The 17,449-nt window shown below is 48.2% G+C and overlaps 2 protein-coding genes across 4 annotated transcripts in view; one reads left to right on the top strand and one right to left on the bottom strand.

The window, feature by feature from the left end:
• The window catches only part of LOC139051339 (uncharacterized), a 49,831-nt gene extending 48,449 nt beyond the window's left edge, over positions 1-1,382 (top strand). For both annotated transcript variants that reach the window (XM_070528362.1, XM_070528363.1), the window contains one exon: positions 1,213-1,382. The gene's annotated coding sequence lies outside the window, so the exon portion shown is untranslated. The remainder of the gene's footprint in view (positions 1-1,212) is intronic.
• The window catches only part of LOC135896560 (uncharacterized), a 208,958-nt gene that overhangs the window by 106,704 nt on the left and 84,805 nt on the right, over positions 1-17,449 (bottom strand). For both annotated transcript variants that reach the window (XR_011509341.1, XR_011509342.1), the window contains exon 14: positions 14,741-14,864. The gene's annotated coding sequence lies outside the window, so the exon portion shown is untranslated. The remainder of the gene's footprint in view (positions 1-14,740; positions 14,865-17,449) is intronic.

Below are 17,449 nucleotides of genomic sequence, written 5' to 3'. Positions count from 1 at the left end.
TGTTCCTCGCTCAGTTTGCAGTGGTCGTCATGTTTGCGGGTCACTTCATTATTACTGAAGCTGTCGTAGCGGGAGAAGTGCTCTGCAAAATTCAGGAGACTGATTTATTAGGATTACATATCAACAATAGGCGTGGCATGAGGCAGATTTACCATTCAGCATAAAAGAAATATGTTCGAATCATAAGTGGCTCCAGTGGTCATGGTGTGTTTAAGTATAATGTAGTCGACCTGTAAACACGGGCACTGACTTATTCAATCAAACAAGTAATTCTCGTCTTGCCCGCTTTACTGACGTGAGTCCACAGCGAAGAGTAGTCGACTGCACCCTCGTAAAAAAAATACCATATCTTACACTCATGCAGTTGTATGAGATGCCGAGTCTGGTATTATTTTTTATTGCCAAGCTTAGCGCAGATAATGCTCGCACAGTCGACCGTACAGGTATACGGACGAAGCTTGGAGTGGACGTCTCTTATAGACTTTAAGCTATTACCTAGATTTTATTTTTTTTTTCTTGTCGAACACTTGGCATCGACGTTCGTTGTAGAGCGAGTTGCATAGGGGATCACCATTTCTCAAAGCCCCCTTTTTTTTCGCTGTACCAGCGACGCACCGCGGCCCTAGCTCCTTTGTATCGGTGTGAAATTTGGTGTCGGCATGCCCTTCAAACTGGGAACCAGTGATGGCGGGGCTGGACGCCCACAACATTTCTTTTAAGGAGTTTTCCCCACGTGATTGTTACTTGTTCTCTCACGACGTGCGGCGGGCTCCAAAGATGCATAATGTTCTGAACACAGTGCTGGCCCAGCTATATGGAGCTTACCTTGCAGTTTTGACAATGAAATTCCGTGCAGATTCGTCGCTGACCAGCTGTCATAGCAACGCAGCAGTCATGCCTTCTGAAACGGTTCTCTTTAACATTCCACCAACATGCACCTGTACCCACTCACTGCACATGTGAACATTCTATGAGTTCCAGTACTAGGTAGAAACAGCTAGTTTCCCGTCGTTGCTTGACAGCCACCTTGCTATAGCTCGTATTGCAATGCAGACCTATCTGTCGAAACGACATTGTTACTAAATCATTGTCCAAGTATGCAAAGGCATGGGCTAATGTATATATCTTGTTCTGCGCCAGCAGATGCCTTGCCTAGCCATCACCTTCTTCATACCTTGTTTAGTAAATCTTATGTGTACATTCTGCGCACAGAGGAGTATCGCACAGATGATGAGGAGAGACAAGCAGTACACATCGAATACCAAGATGGGTCTTTCCTTCGAGCTCGGCACACTTGTCTACACTTTGAAGAAGCCTTATGCGGGAAGCGCCATCACTGAGGAAATGGTCAACGCCGAATGTGTCGCCCTCTTCGTCACCAGCCTGGACGCTGCGGTAAGTCTGTCGCATTCTTTTTTCCATATTCGTGAGTTCAGTTTCCCAACCTGCGAATTGCTAATTTGTACCGCTTCTCAACAGCTTCGGCGGCAGTTTGATATCGCTTAATCTGTGGAGGGTTGCAGCTGAAGCAAATGCGTAGCTTCCTATAGGCTACACAAATCGTACACCTGTGTAATTGAAATTGGTGTTAGTGTCAAGAGGAAAAGAAATCTGGGGAGGGGGCGGGGTGCAAGCTTACGCGACCTTGCAGGATGGCAATCCAATTTCCAGCGAAGCTGTCCCTGTAGAATAGCTGCAACAAGAATTTTAGCTCCCTGAAATTAATCACCTACTTTAAAACGTTGTCCGTATATAATTGACCCGTATTTAACTGGCCCCTTTGTCAACTTGCACGCATATAACGCTCTCAAGGACTTGTTAAGAAATTTTCAAAAAGGACATAATCCATTCCTACCTATTCTACATCCCGGTTCCTTAGCCAGAGAGTCTTCTAATTGTATTGTCACTGAATTTGTTCTCCGTTGTGTTCACCGTTCTATCACGGGAACTTGATGGATCCTCCGTTGTCCGTAAAATACGCCCATAATGCCCCAGGTAGCTTGCATACCTAATTTACTGCATAATTTGTATTCAATACACACAGTTTGAAGGTTGACTGCATATTACCCATAGTCTGCCCCTAATTGTGAACAAGTGTAAACAAGGTGCCTTATTTAGTTCACATAGCGTACGGTGCAAGCCTATTACAAGCCTCGTATATAACGCACGAAGAAAGAGAAGAAACGACGCTTTAGGAATTATTTGCAACGCTTCTAATGAGGCGAGGAAAGTTATAGTTTCGTCACACATTGCACCTAACATCCCGTCCATTCCCACCAAAATGGAACTCGGTGCAAAGTAGACGTATTGCGGAAAATTAGGAAGCATAACTTAAAACAGCCATATGAAATCTTCAAACAGTTCAGAAATTGTTTGACATAGCTGAATTTGATCCATGCGCATTTAACTTCGCACACTGATCTACGACAGCCGTCCCCATATTTTTGGCAAATTTTATCTTAGTGGCTTTTGTAGTTGTGCCAAGGCAACGGGCTAGGTTCTGCGTTGCTCATAAAACACACTCATAACTTTCCGTAGCGTTTGCTTGCGTTTTATTTGCAAAAGGCTGCAACAAACACACCAACTTCCAACACATCGACCATAACATTACTTTCACCAAACGTAAGCGGAATGTCTCAATTAGTTTGGAGAACTTGGTAATATGTCTAGTACTACCAAGAACAAAACAAGAGTGGAATAATTATTCGTAACGTTCTTAATTAGGTCAAAAACTTTAACATTCTGTGACGCAATAGATTTCACGTGCTCCAATAAACTTAGTGTGCCCAAGAGTTGACTGGTGATAGCGACCACTTAAGAAATATTTTGTAATAGCTGCATTTCATATACGTGCTTTTGAATTCGTATCCCAACTTGCCAAAATGGTGCATCTATTTTTCGCAAATTTCATCTTGCAGGCACTTTTATGCTGATTCCAGCGCCTGCGTACTAACTTTTTCGTTGCTCGTAAAAGCTGAACCATAACGCTCTGGAGTTCTTCAAGACATAATTTATTGCGCAGGCCTTAGCTAACTGAAACACTTTTTATGTTTGCCTGCACAAAACTGACAACAAGCCCCTGAGTTTAATCAAATATAAACTTTGTGTAGCTCGTAAAGTTCTCTCGAAACAGTGGGAAGCATAGTGCTAAATATCCATATGAAGACTCCGAGCAGTTTACACGGCAATGTTTTAGAAACGCTGCCTTTCATGCCCGCGCATTTAGCTTCGCAAAAACGTTCGTTAAATTCGATCCGGGTGGCATTTCCAGTTATGCTGAGGCAGCGTGGGCCTAAATTTGGCTCCGCTCGTAGAGCATCCTCGTAACGCGCCGAACCTCGTGCATAGACGTAATGCACAGCAAATACTGCAATGCACCGAAACACTTGCACTTCGCCTGAGCATTCCCCGTAACGTGTCCTTTAATTTCGCCAGATATTAACTATATATGATATGATATGATATGATATGATATGATATGATATATCATATGATGTGATGTGATATGATATGATATGAGTTGTTTTGGTCACCGACCACATCGAAGGCCCAGGATCACCGAAAACACCGAGAACACCCAACAACAGAAACCTCGTATTACAAAGGAAAATACACAACACGAAAAACGATGGTTTGGTAATTGTTTGCATCGCTTCTAAGTAAGCCTTCAACGTTAAAGTTTCTCCACGCACTGCATTGACTCGGCGTCATGTGTGATTGTTCGAGGAGCCTGAGAAACATTACAAATAACGGTACCATGGAACCCTGCGACGTTTGAATAGGTAATATTTTAAAGGTGCTTCAAATTAGCATACAGTGAATAAACATTTACTGTTTGTCGCTCTAGCACACTCGCTACTGCATCGAAATATAATCGCGCCCAGCACAGTTCACCGAGGCGACCAGGAAAATACAAACTACGCGAATCGCATACGGCATGCACATGGGGCGAAGAGAATTCAGTAATTATTTGCAAGGCACATAACAACCAACACTTCAAGCTTTAGGCATTCGTCACCCGTCGTGAGGCCCGTATTTCCTTGAAAAATGAAATCGTTGCCGTCTTCGGTCTTCGCAAGGAAGCGGGCGAACTTCGTGAGCGTTTCACACAACGCTTCTGAGCGGTTATTGCAGCTACCGCTGCTGTTGCTGATGATGAACTATGACGATAGAAACGTGTCTGCATTACACCCCCCCCCCCGCCCATCGAAATGCGACCACTAGAGCCGCGACCCCCATCCCTACCTCGAGCTTTGAAAAGCGCACGGCAATAGCCACACCTGCTGCTTCAGCTCGTTACTTGCAGCTCACAATGCGGCATCATCGACGCCTGGATAAAGCTTACGCGCCGCGCCGCGCGGCTGTTGCTACAGCAGACCCCGAATTTCACCGACGCCACCTATGCGTTGACAACAAGATACTCGAATCGACAGGATATATGGTGGAGCGAACGGCCATGCGTTGCGATTTTCTGTACGCTCGAGGCGACCGGAAGAGACCTAACTTTGCCGGTTTTGCTTGGTTATGTCGTAGCTGCACATTCGAAGCGATGAAACACGGGCCACATGTGATCGACACCCAGATGTTCTTTTTCAGCCTTGCAAGGGCGATTTGAAGTTGAGGCGAGTTGAACTGTTCACGGGCGTCAACGTGGCACAAGTGGCAAGCGATAAGACGAAGGCCATGTTCTTCGAGAGCGAAGACACCCTCAAAGCAAAGGTAAGTTCACGCACATCTAATTCATACACCAAGAATATTTTTTTGAGTATGCGTGTGCGCGCGTGTTTGGGTTCTAAGGAGCGGCAGACGACGAGCGTCACGTGACGTGAGTCTAAACGCAGTAGGTCACATGGTCACACAGTAGGTCACAGTCTCATGGCGGAGCACGTGCGGTCGGCTGTTACAAATGCCAACTAGACCACGTTGGGTCCGTGCAATGTACATAGAGCGAATAGGGACAATTTTTGTTGTTGTTCTTGTTGTTTGTTGTTGTCAAGAAGTCCCGAGTGCATCGGCAAGCATCAAAGGCGTGTCAAAAAATATACCTAGTGAGCTTTTCATTTCAGGCTTTCTTCTAGCAATTTATTTACCTTGGAAATGCTTATTCACAAGGTAAGGGGAATTAAATTTATGTTTGAGACAGCATAACAATGCCAACCCTGCACAGAGCGCAACATGTACCAAGGCATGCCCCGAGCATCCGTAATCAATCCAACAAGTCCGTTCTCGTATCTCCCCAGTGCGGCCGCAATATGGCAAGCCCCGCTGCCAGTTTCGTTCGTATTGCCCTAGACGTTTCACGCTGCACCTTTAGGCACCGTACTACGTTCTGCTCGAATGTGCGTGCCACATTTATGAATTAGAATGTGTGCTTCTCTTATGATAGCGTATTCCTTTTGACTTACAGTGAAAAACGCGCCGGTGTTTATATGCAGATGCCATAGTTTAGAGGCCAGAACGTACCCTTTGTCTGAGGGAACACTGAAGAAACCTTGCTGCCGTAGTCTTGTAGGGATGACGCACCATTTGGCGCAAAAGCACGATTGTTGTGCAAGAAGAAAGAAAATGAAGTTGGCCGGGGGTTCTGCTTGCTCAGACACGTACCGACCTGTGACTTACCCATTATTGTTCGGTACCGAATCGCCCTCGTTGCCGTCTTCGTACATTACGACGATTCCATGGAACTACGTATGGGTCGACTCAAGCGCAAGTGACGAGCCCGGTGAAGCCTGCTCGCGAAACGGGTCAACAAAGTGAACGCTGCCCTTCAATTTTTGAAAACTACTATAGTGAGCTCGCAGTCCTGGTTTGAACATACCACGACTTGCCAAGCTGAGTTCCATGCTAATGCAGTCGATATCGAACCTTTTGTTTCCGCAAAATCCTTCGTGAGAGAGCTTGAAACCACGCTACTCTATGAAGCCGAAGCCGCTAATACCATGACAAGTCTAAACATTACCAAACAGTCTTTTATGATTTTCCTTCCATCGTTAGCGCCCTTATGCAATGACGCCGTGGAAGCTTCCCTTGTAGCGCCGCATAGAACTGTTCGATCTGCTGTAACCAAACTACCATATTTAGGCATCAAGCCATTACGTGGAGTCATTAGTGAATGGTTACCGTCATGCGAGAAGTCTGAAACCGTCATTGAAACGGGTCTATCATTCAGCTTGACGGTTAAGTTTCATTATCAGGGACACACGGTTAAGTTTGATTATCATGGACACAACCTTGCAGCCATTGCCAGCCTGCAGGTGACTGAGGCCTATGACAAGGATGCGGTGGACACGTGATCCACCGAATCATGCGACACATTTTGCATAGAACAGGAAGTATTTCTCGCGTTTGCTTACTGTCTTTATTGCAAAAACAGGATGTATTTCTCGCGTTTGCTTACTGTCTTTATTACATCATTCGATGCTCCTGCATTGAGAACGACGTCATGTAGGACGTCCTATGACGTCCTTTAAAGTCCTGTGGGGATTGAAAGAGGACATGCATCTATGCTGAAATTCTTAGTACTGAGACGTTTTCCGGCAGGTCTGGTGGTTTCGTATAAGCGAAATCATTCTGACAACAATGCCTCGACCGCTACAGAATAAGACTGAAACAAAAGTTCAGCGATTGATCGCGTTTGTTCAACTGGAGGCAGCGAGCTAGGAAAAAAAACACGTGCCTTGGATGATTGCGTTTTCAAGCGCAGTGAATCTCTCCGTGACTAACATAATCGAGTTGAAGGTTGGGAGACACGTTTGCCAAACGTGTCTGACTTTTCAATATGTAGCGAAGCACCATTCGAAGCAACTGTGTTGATTTTACAAAAGTGTGCAGTTCATTTCTGGAAACTGCGCATACAAAGTTATCGACTGACGAAAAGAGCAGATTCGACGCCATCTGCGCTGTTGCTTCCGTTGTACCATAAAGAGTTACCGTGTAACTCAATCCCATAGACGGATCCTAATGCTCCAATGGTCAATGGAGGTATGCAACTTCTCTTTCTTTGCCGCCATCGAACAACGAGACCAAAGGCTTCACGCATCGAAGAGATGTGCTGCGCGCCAGCAATGTCCAATGACAACGCCGCCATTGACGATGCGGAATCGGTCTGCTCAACAGCCCGTTCGACAGGAGCGGTGTCGTTTCCTACGAGCTGTAACTGATGGGAGAAAACAACTGATTTTTCTGAGAGAAGACCTTTCCAAGCAGTTGTTCGTCGAAGGGGAAGCTATATTGTCCACGAACACGTTCAGGTGCATTCAATATTCAAGAAGCACGAAATATTGGACCGTTCGTTTGAAGCTGTAGAGGCTGTTCCATAGGTAACACCCTATTGTCGACGTTGCCAAGATTTCCGATATATATCGGCCAAGAAAGTGAAATGCGTCTGGCTGAAATCTTTCCTTGCGCAAAGCTTGAGGAAGCCGAAATAAATCATGCACATTCGAGCAAGTTCACTGTAAATTGAGACGGAAGCATTGGACACTTTGCTAATGTGCGCGCAAGATGCACAAGAAGACTTCTTTTTGTATTATTGCCTATCTTGCGCAGCATGGTAATAATTCAAGCATGAACCAACTAGTATGCAACAAGGTATGACTTCAACATATTGGACTACGGATTGGAGCAGACCAAAGGTGACGGATTTTCACAACTCAAGTCAAATCTCAGGTAAACTCCATTCTTGAAGCCACAAACAGAATGTTGAGCCGAAGTTTTCAAGGGGCTACAGACAAAGCAGCAGAACCGGGATCTCAAGCCTGCATAATAGGTGTGCTACGTCAGTACAGCGATCAGTTGTATCCCCAACAATTGAACCTATGATGAAGACATCTGAACCCGTTTTGGGTTTTGCAAAACGTGGGAATTTGTGGTGACCGCGATCCACCACAGAAATGAATTATGCCTGACGAGCTCAGATATTGTATCATGAGTGTTGAGGAACGCTATGGGAACTCAAAACACAAACCCCTTTTCCAGCATTTCTACCATTCCTAGGGTGGTGACGGCCCCCGAGATTTGCGCGCGCTGGCGGGTCCAAATATCGAAAATCGCAAAGGGGTGCACCCAGTTCCTTGGAACACCTTCAGATGGCACACGCCTCCACCGCATCGTAAAGCCCCTGAAACTTCGTAAAGTAGCCAGAAGAGGGTTATAGCGCCGAAAAAAACACAACACACAGCAAGCGAGACGGGACAGGCGCTGTGTGTTTTTTCGGCGCTATAACCCTCTTCTGGAAACATGCACCAACTAGCCCCCCAACAAGTATTACTCAGTTACCCTTCGTAAAGTAGCGCCACGCTTTGAAGAATGCCGCCTCCTCCTCGCGTGCTCTGGCCGACGCCGCGTCGCTATTGGCCTAATAGCATCACGTGAGCCCTCGCGCCGTGCATCAGCGCCATTTTTGCTCGAGAAGCGTCTACGGGTGGCGAGTAGCGCATGTTGGCGTCATTACTACGCTCTAGCAGTGTAGGCGGCGCCACGGTCGAGGAGGCAGCGTGAAGGAGAGGAGAAAAGAGGGTGAAGCGGAGGAGGATAGTGTCGCCACTTTACGAAGTTGAAGGGCTTTTACCGCATCGTAAAGCCTCTACCTACGCAAAAGTACCGCCATCTCCTCTCCTTAACCGTTTTTTTTTACTTTTTCATTGAGAAAGCAAGTGGACAGCGGCGCCCCCTCGAAAAGCTCAGTACGACTGGACAGTTACTGTCCGTGCTATCACTAGACAGCAATTGACCAATAGGAGATGCAGAAAAGAGAGACGCGGCATTGTTCAAAGGATGGCGGTACTTTTCCGAAGGTAGAAGGGCATACCGCATCGCGGCCCACGAAAGACGCTGAGTTTTAACGAGAAAGCTTGCCTTGGTGCACAGCATTCGCTGCCAGCGTTTCCCGGTAACCATCACAGTTACATATGCTACAGTTGCCGAGAAGCGTTAAAAGCAGTAAGGCATCTTTGAATGCTAACGCGTTCCACCCATAAAGGAGAAACTTGAGCACCCTCCAATTTTTTTTTTCGTCGATGGGGCAGCTTTCTTTCGGAAAGAACCTCATGAGGAACATTCTGTAGCTTTGTGCTACACTCTCCCAGATCACGTTCTCCTCTTTCTTGAATGTCTTGCACGAAGCGCCTTGTTGATTGCCGGTGCAGTATGGTAACGTAGCCGACGCTTCGTCCTATCCGCGGGCGCACATTCAATGTTAGAACGATTGAGAGGTGGCCAGATTGTGTTCTGTAGGTGAGTTGCCTAACGCGCCTTTCCGGTTCCGCACGCAGTGCCTCAAACTGGCCGAGAATTCCACCTTCCTGCGGCCGGACATGTCTTTGTTGCTGGTGAACACCCACCTCGGGGACCCCAAAGACAGCTGCCCCGGTCTGGACGGTCTCGAAAGGGGCGCGATATTTTGGCTAACCGAAGTGGTCAAGAGAGCGCTCAATATACCGTGACCCCGAGCCGCGAGCATGAAGCTTGCGAGAAGTTCCAGACTGTGCGGCGCCAGGGGCGACGTGCTTCATTGTGCCTTGTCTCATCTTGTGCGGTAAAATGATCGTCTGGGCAACTGCATTTCTTTTATGCGAAGCATATTACGAGGGCTCAACCCAGCTCCTCAGGCGCGGCGGTGACCATGAAATCACGTGACACCGTGACGTCACGACAGAGGAGAAGTGGCTTTGGCTCAACTCTTGCAAGACGGGCTGGGTGGGAACCGAACCAGGGTCTCCGGAGTGTGGGACGGAGACGCTACCACTGAGCCACGAGTACAACGCTTCAAAGCGGTACAAAAGCGCCTCTAGTGAATGCGGTGTTGCCTTAGAAACGCGCTGTTTCTAAGGCGTGCGTCTCTTGCTCAGGCGCACATTTCGTTGCCGCGCCGAACGCTGCTTTGCTCGACGCTCACCGCGTCCAATGCGGGACGCGTAGTCGCTGCCCTGTAGCCCATTGTCTTACACCCCTTGGCGGGTCGACGGGAACGCTGTCGCGTTCCACTCTTGAAGGCGAAGAAGTAATGCATGAGTTGTTTCTTCGTCTAGCCGAACCAAATATAGCCAAGCAACAGCAGTTCACCAGGCTAAACAGTGGTTCAACAACTAAAATAAAGGCTAGTATGCTTCGCATCCTGGGCTTAACCTTACCTAAGCCACAGCCATTTTTTTTTGTTCGCTGTCATCACATAGCCTAGCCCAACTATATTAAATTTTCTCTCGTCCATATATTCCGCGCTGTCTTAAACCAGTCTGACCGAGTGGCTTACAGCAAGCAGCGGCGCTTTTTAATTTCAAGCCTACGGAAACATTTTATCCAGGGCGAGGTGACCAACGAATGGCGCGGGCGTGGCAATAACCGATTCATGAGGAGTGTACTAATAGCCGCGTGTACAGACGTTACAGCTTCCTGTGCAACCACCTTTACAGCATGGATTAGTGTTGCGCGCAGCGCGGCGTGTATTCACGAGGAAAGTAAACAAGAGAGGAAAACTGTCCCGACATGATGGCGGAGCAACGCCAACTTACGGCTTCACTTAGCTTCAGAAAGAATGACGTCAGGGCCCCTCCTCAGTTTTTTCCTTCATCCATGGCCGCCATTATGCCACGAAATCATGGCCGCCACAGTCCAGGAAAGAAAGAAATCAGCAAAAAGAGGAGAGCCTCCCACGTCACTTCCTCTACACTTTTCTCCTGGCGCGCGGAGGGGTACGACCGCACCGACAATGCTATGGGAAGACCACGTATAACGAAGATTCCTGAAGGGTAGCGCGCATACCACAACCGGCAACTAGTATTTCTCTGTGGTTCACTCCTTCTAGTTGCACGAAATTTAAGCGCAAGCCAAGTCGCAGGCCGTCCAAACGTCTTAAGCTTGTAGCGCCCTCCCCATCTCGTTACCAATTACCTGCTCAGCGTCACTTACATGGCTAGGCCGACGCTGTCCTTTCGCCGCATTGCGGCCATAAAAATATTCTTCAAGCGTGCCGATATTCTTAAAGGCAAATAGAAGCCTGTACATCGTCCTTCGAATAAAACGCCCACACAATCACACGTAGGCACACACCGCGCGCGGTACGAAACGCGCCAAAACACGCGCAGTGCACGAGGCAATCAAGGCGGTGTGAACGAATTCCGGCGTCTATTCGCGTCAGCTGTCTTTCTCCTTCGCTCCTGAGGCATAAGCCTACAAGTGGTGACGTAGGGCTAATACGATGACTGATTCGCCCGAACCCTCCACGGAACAAGACACACGTCCGAAGGTACTCGTTCTATTTGTCGTTTACAGCTTCCCTGTGCAACCACCTTTACAGCATGGATTAGTGTGCATTTGTTATGTGTAAATAAAGAACTCTCTGCAGAACTAAACCTTTGTGTGCGATGAATGTTCTTTTCAGCGCAGGTTGTGCCACTGGCACAACCTGCGCTGAAACTTCGACTCCGACTCCGAGTCATCATCATCATCATCATCATCATCATCATCATCATCATCATCATCATCATCCTATTCTATGTCCACTGCCAGGACGAAGGCCTCTCACTGTGATCTCTAATTACCCCTGTCCCGCACAAACGGATTCCAACTAGCGCCCACGAATTTCCTAATTTCATCGCCTCAGCGAGTCTTATGACGTCATCGACTGCGCTTCTCTTCTATTGGTACCAATCAAATTTTTTAACTTGTGTCCTCGCAAGAAAAAAAAACGAAGCAGCTCGGTTCCACTCTTCGCTCTCTCTTTCTGTATATCGGAGAACGCGGTGGAGCGTATTGAAACACGGTTTTTCACCTGGGCGAGGAGGCATCCAACGCGTATGCATGCGTAAACTCACGGCCGGGCAGGCCAGGCTGCGGCCCTGATAAAGCTTCACCCGTTTCCCTCTAACGGCCTTGCTTCCCTGCATGACTTACCGCCGCATCTACCCCATGGCCGCAGCGTCACGCTCTCCTTCGTGACAAATGCAGCATGCGGTCTTTGCTCTTTTGTGGTGCTTTGTCAAGCTTCGGTTCGTCTGCCTCGATGCCTCCGATGCAGAGACGCACGAAATATCTCGAAGATGATGTACTACCGGAAATCATCGCTCTATAATAGCGCCCTTGAATACCACTTACCTTTGCTTTCCGTGCGTCATCGCAGCACATAGTACGTATAGTCATGCCGAGCAAGCGTTTGCCACGCACTCTTCGTGGGCAAGTGACTGCGCTGTTGAAACGTAGCTTGCTAAGCGTCATCAACTGCATTTTACATGCTTTGTGCGCGTTGCCTGGTCCGCGTCGCACTTGCCTGCTGCGCCGAAGTGCACGTTTCCTGTCTCAAAGCTGCGACAGGAAAGATGTGTGCGGCCTTTCGCTACTCGGCGTTCTGCACTGCACAGCCGTCGCTCGTGTTTGCGTACGTATTCGAGCACCCTATGGCCACTCAGCGTATCGGCATTTTTGCAACAGCTCGAATGACGAGCGCAGCAGGAATAACGGACGACGTGACAGACGCCCGTCAACCCGCAAGTGATGAGCGAGCAATGCCCCTGGCTGCGTAGGAGCAACGTGGCGCAACTGAGAGGTTAACAGTTGCGTACGGTTCCTCCATATTCGCCATAACTGCATCGCTACCACTTTACCGTCTGGTGCACGCGTCGTCTGCATAGACGCGGCTTAATAGCTGCTAATAACAAAATTAGGCAACTACCAGCCCTGCCGCTTTGCCAAAATGACTCTGAGAGTATACGCTAGGCATTTATGATAAACTTGTCCCAAGTGAAGTTTCATTACAGTTGGCCTTTAAACTTGTCTAGGAGTTTTCATCTCATCGATATTGTGCATTAGACCTCTCATATTCCGCCATATTGCAATGTTTTGTGGGGTGTGTCAAGAGAAATAAAGTTGACTCACGAGACATTTCCAGGCCCTGTGAAACAGGATTTTTCTTTTTGCTACGCCGTTCCTACGCCGTTCCTAAGGCGTTTGAGACACCGGAGTATGGTTTGTCACATCCATCGCCTCTTCAGAGGCGCTGGATGATGGCCGCTCGGCGAGCCCTCTCGGTTGGTTTTTCGAGACTGCCTGCACGAGCAGTGACCCTGGGACCGGCAAGCCAAGAGGTCTGCTGGCCCTTCGTCACAAAGGGCGGAGCAGCACTGGCTGCTCCTGCCAGGATTCTGGTGATTTTACTGCCGTCGCACTTCGTGTAACTTATGGCCGCCAAAAGATGTGGTGCTGCCTTCCGGTGTATCACATCTCTGCAGGACGGATTTGACTGATAGCGAGGAAAAAAGCACGTCCGCGTTTCTGGAAAGGAAATGTTTAGTTTGACCTCAAGTTCAAATATTTCGTTTTCTTCCTTCCATGACGGGCCCGATCGCGAATAGGCGTGCGGTCTCCGTCACAGTTGGCGCAGCAGGTTGCGGAAGTGCAGATGTCTAGGGAGAACAGGGTTCGTAACTAAGCATGGGAATAACTTGGGTCAGTGAGTATGTCACAATGTGCACAAATGTGCACAAATGTGCAGCTCTTCAAGGAACCTCTCTGATGCAAAATTCGGTCGCCGAGTATGTGCCCATAGGTGTGTGCCTCTTTTCATTGAGCGCCTTTGACACCGACTTGGTTAAACAGGTATGTGCCACTGGGAGCATGCCTCAAATTTCTTCCGTGCTGAGCATAACCTAACCCCCGTCACAAGGGTTCCTCAAAGACAGCAAGCCGACGCTCTAGCTCGCTGAGCCGCAACTGCACTGTGCATGCGCCGTGTTTCCATGACAACCTTTCACGCCAGCGTCTTAGTGAGCTACGCCACGAGTACACTCGGTATGTGTTGCTCTTCAACGAACCTCTTGCCAACTTCATGCTCGTCAGTTGAGTACGTGCCGCTGAGTGTGCGGCAAGATGCTAAAAAGTTTCTGCTTGATGGAAAAAATGCTGGCCCGTTCGCTTTGAACAAAGTGTTCAAGTGATCGCACGGTAGATTTTAGATCAGAATGATGGCACTAAGTCTGGTACCTTTGACCCGGTGAGGACGCGTGTCGGTCCTGTCGACTATTCCTGAACGAAACACTCCCCACACAAGCAGCTAGAATCCGAGGTCCTTCACTCGAGGGTATACACGGCATCGTCTGGTGCTCCGGGCACGCCTGCCTGCGGGGCAACGAGAAGACGTACTGTGCTGCTCTAGATCTCATTAACCGGGCGGCAGACAACACCGCCTCCCAGCCCCTAGCAGACCGCGTCGCGACACACGAGCCTGCCACCACGAGCAGACCGGTGGACCAAGGTCTAACGAGAAGGCGATACGCTCCTCCTCACAAAAGTCTCAGCAGGCAATAGGCCAGGCACTGGCGCCGCCTGCAAACAAACGCGTGCCCCCATCTATCCCGCTTACCCGCCATCTTCCCAGAAAGGTACGCGACCAGGACTTGTCCGCGGTCTAACGAACAGATCATGCTCTCACTGTCAGAAGCTACCCGTCATCCGTACGTCGCAAAGCTCTTCCTTCGCCTGATCCTTTCCTCACAGACAATTAAAAAAAAGGATCTGATCGAAGTGTTGGCCGAACGTCCGGGAAAGTCGATCCGTGGCAAAATCGCAGCGTGCTCACACGTGACTCGTCTCTGATAAAACGCCGCGCAACCAGGAATCAAATGCAACTGCTGGGCACATCCGTTTCGTACTGCAGACCAGCGTTTCCGTTCAGAGTTCCGATGCAAACGGTCGCATACGATCGTGTCAGCGTGGATGCGTTCAACGACGCCCACCAGAGAGCCGCACTTACCAGCGATGAAGTCAGCTCCGCAGGTTTTCTGTCGCCGTTTGACTGCTGCCGTTTGTCGTGGCGCCAGCATCCGTGTTTGTCGCCGCTTCTCGTCCGTGAACCGTCATGCTCACTGTTTCAGGAACTGCGATAGATACAGTGCGTCCATACGAAACTCAAATAGGATAGTTCTTGTCTGCAGGCGTGCTACTACAAAGATTAGGATAAAACATCGGTACGGGGGTGCAAGAAGAATACGGAATGGCGTTCTTTCCTCTTGTTTTGGCATCTCTTCGCGGCGCCGCACAGCCGACTAAGCTATTTGCCGCGCACTCGCGATTTCCCGTTAATAAGTATGACGACTGTACCTACTTGTTAAGAACGTGCCAAGGTACGCATGGTAACGGAGCTGCCGTAGAAGCCCGTAAGCTCTTCAATGGCGGCTTCAAGGCGAAGCAGCGCCATTTAAATCTCGCGGCGCCAACTTCACCGTAGAAAAAACAGAAAAAAAATCACAGTGTGCCGCACGACGCCTGTTGCGCCAAGTCATCTACTGAGCCAGCTCGCAGCACATCGCATATACAGAGCACACAGCAGTACAAATGAAGTGTGAGTGACAATATTCCCCACAACATCGTGCGACAATCTGCTACAAATACAGCCCTCTGAATTTATATACCTCGTTCTATAACTACACTGTGCTATAACGGCACCCATCGCACTGGTGAGCCTTGAGAGCTTTGCATCGATTCAGAGCAGTGGGTTGACCCAGATTTTGAAGTAGGTGATGTGTCATTAATACATTAAATGTGTCCTCATACGCGTCCGCATCTCAATGTGGCCTTAGTACCAACAGACGTCTGTTATTTCGCTACTAAGGTAAAATCAGCATTACGGTCAAATAATTCACAAACGCCACACTGGTGCCAGCTGTAGTATTTCTCTGGTACTGAAGCCATAGCTAAAACATAATCTTAGTGAAAAGGCAGAAATAGTTAATGGTGAAATCTTATAAGGGTGACACTATATACACGTCATTGTTTTTTATGGCTATGCATTAGAACGTTTATGACATTGCAGCGTCAAATACGGTAATACATTCACGGCATATCACTGCACGCATCACCACGAGAAAACTTTAGAAATCCTGCACAGTTTCGTGGATGGAAGCAAAGAGCCTCTGACTTCACGTTTTCCTATTCTAGTGATAGTGCCTGTAGTTTTTCAAATAATGCCATTCGCGACGTATTCGATGCGTAATTTTCATCAGCTAGTGTTTTGCCACGCAAGATGCAGCCACGCTTAAACCGCATGGTCATAATTGAGGTCGCTGCTCATTGGTCTGGAAAAGCATTTCACCCTCGCCTTCCCGACTATGTGAATTGACCTTGAACGTGTGTGAACACACAAACACACGGCAAATTCTTAAACGGTTAGCAGAACTTGAAAAAAAAAAACGCGCCGGCAGATTCCACCCCCCCGTGGGAATCCATGTTATGCGAAGCAGTGCGCAGGGAGCCTACCAAGTTGACGAAAGGACCATGCGAGCACCAAGACGTAGTGAGCTGTTTCATGACTTACATGACACGCATGTCAAGACAGTTATGTTATGACGAATCATTTATGCTCGTCATACACTCTTGCCATACTATGCCAAGTTCGGCACATACCAAGACGTAGGCGGCTGTTTCATGACCTACGTCACACGCATGTCATGGCATTCATGTAATGACCTATAATTACTTTTGTCATACACCCTTGTCATACTATGCCAATTGTGGTATATACCAAGTTAACGAAAGGGCCATGAAAGCACCAAGACGTAAGGAGCTGTTTCATGACCTACATGACACGCATGTCAAGACATTCATGTTATGACGAATCATTTATGGTGGTCATACACTCTTGCCATACTATGCCAAGTTTGGTACATACCAAGACGTAGGCGGCTGTTTCATGACCTATACGTGACACGCATGTCATGATATTCATGTCATGACCGATCATCTATATTTAAACTTATACACTCATTTATCGTTTATGTTTATACACTCTTGTCATACTATGCTAATTTTGGTACGTGCCATATTACCGAAACGACCATGAGAGCACCAAGACGTAGGCGGCTAGCTATATATAGATACTGTCAAAGTGGAAAATTTTCGCCATGAAATGCTCCGCATTTAATTTCACAAGCGTGCAACGAGACAATTTGGGTCATCTCGTCTGCAATAAATTGAGGCGCAGTAGTCACAGGGAGCCATGACGCAGTTGTTCAAACGTCGATAATCTTACTTTATGGCCACCAGTAAATATTTGCAACGTGCTCCAAGTTTGCCTGGTTGGTTCACAAAGTTGAACGCTAATTAGGTTCACAGCAGGTAAAACAGATTACTTACCTCGCCAGCGAGGAAGCATAAACCGGCACGGTTCACTATGTCGGCGTTTCGTCAATCCAACGGCTCCTTCTTTTGCAATATTCTCGTAAGCAGTGCGAAGACAAAGATGCGAAATGCTGTCGAACGCTTGAGCACACAGCATAGAGAAAGACATTGCGGTGTGCGAAGAGCAGAGACGCCGGCGATATCGGAAAACGGCACGAAACTGGCAGCACCATTCGTACTAGCTTATAGATAAGATCACCCGTCACTGCGGCGAGACGACCCGAAAAGATTCAGCTATTCAGCGCGCTAAACGCGGCTCACAGCAGGACGGGCGACGAGCTGTTGC

The sequence above is a fragment of the Dermacentor albipictus genome, unplaced genomic scaffold (genome assembly GCF_038994185.2).
Source record: "Dermacentor albipictus isolate Rhodes 1998 colony unplaced genomic scaffold, USDA_Dalb.pri_finalv2 scaffold_11, whole genome shotgun sequence".
NCBI classification, from domain to species: Eukaryota; Metazoa; Arthropoda; class Arachnida; order Ixodida; family Ixodidae; genus Dermacentor; species Dermacentor albipictus.
The sequence above is the reverse complement of the archived record's forward strand: the minus strand, read 5'-3'. Positions and strand labels throughout refer to the sequence as shown.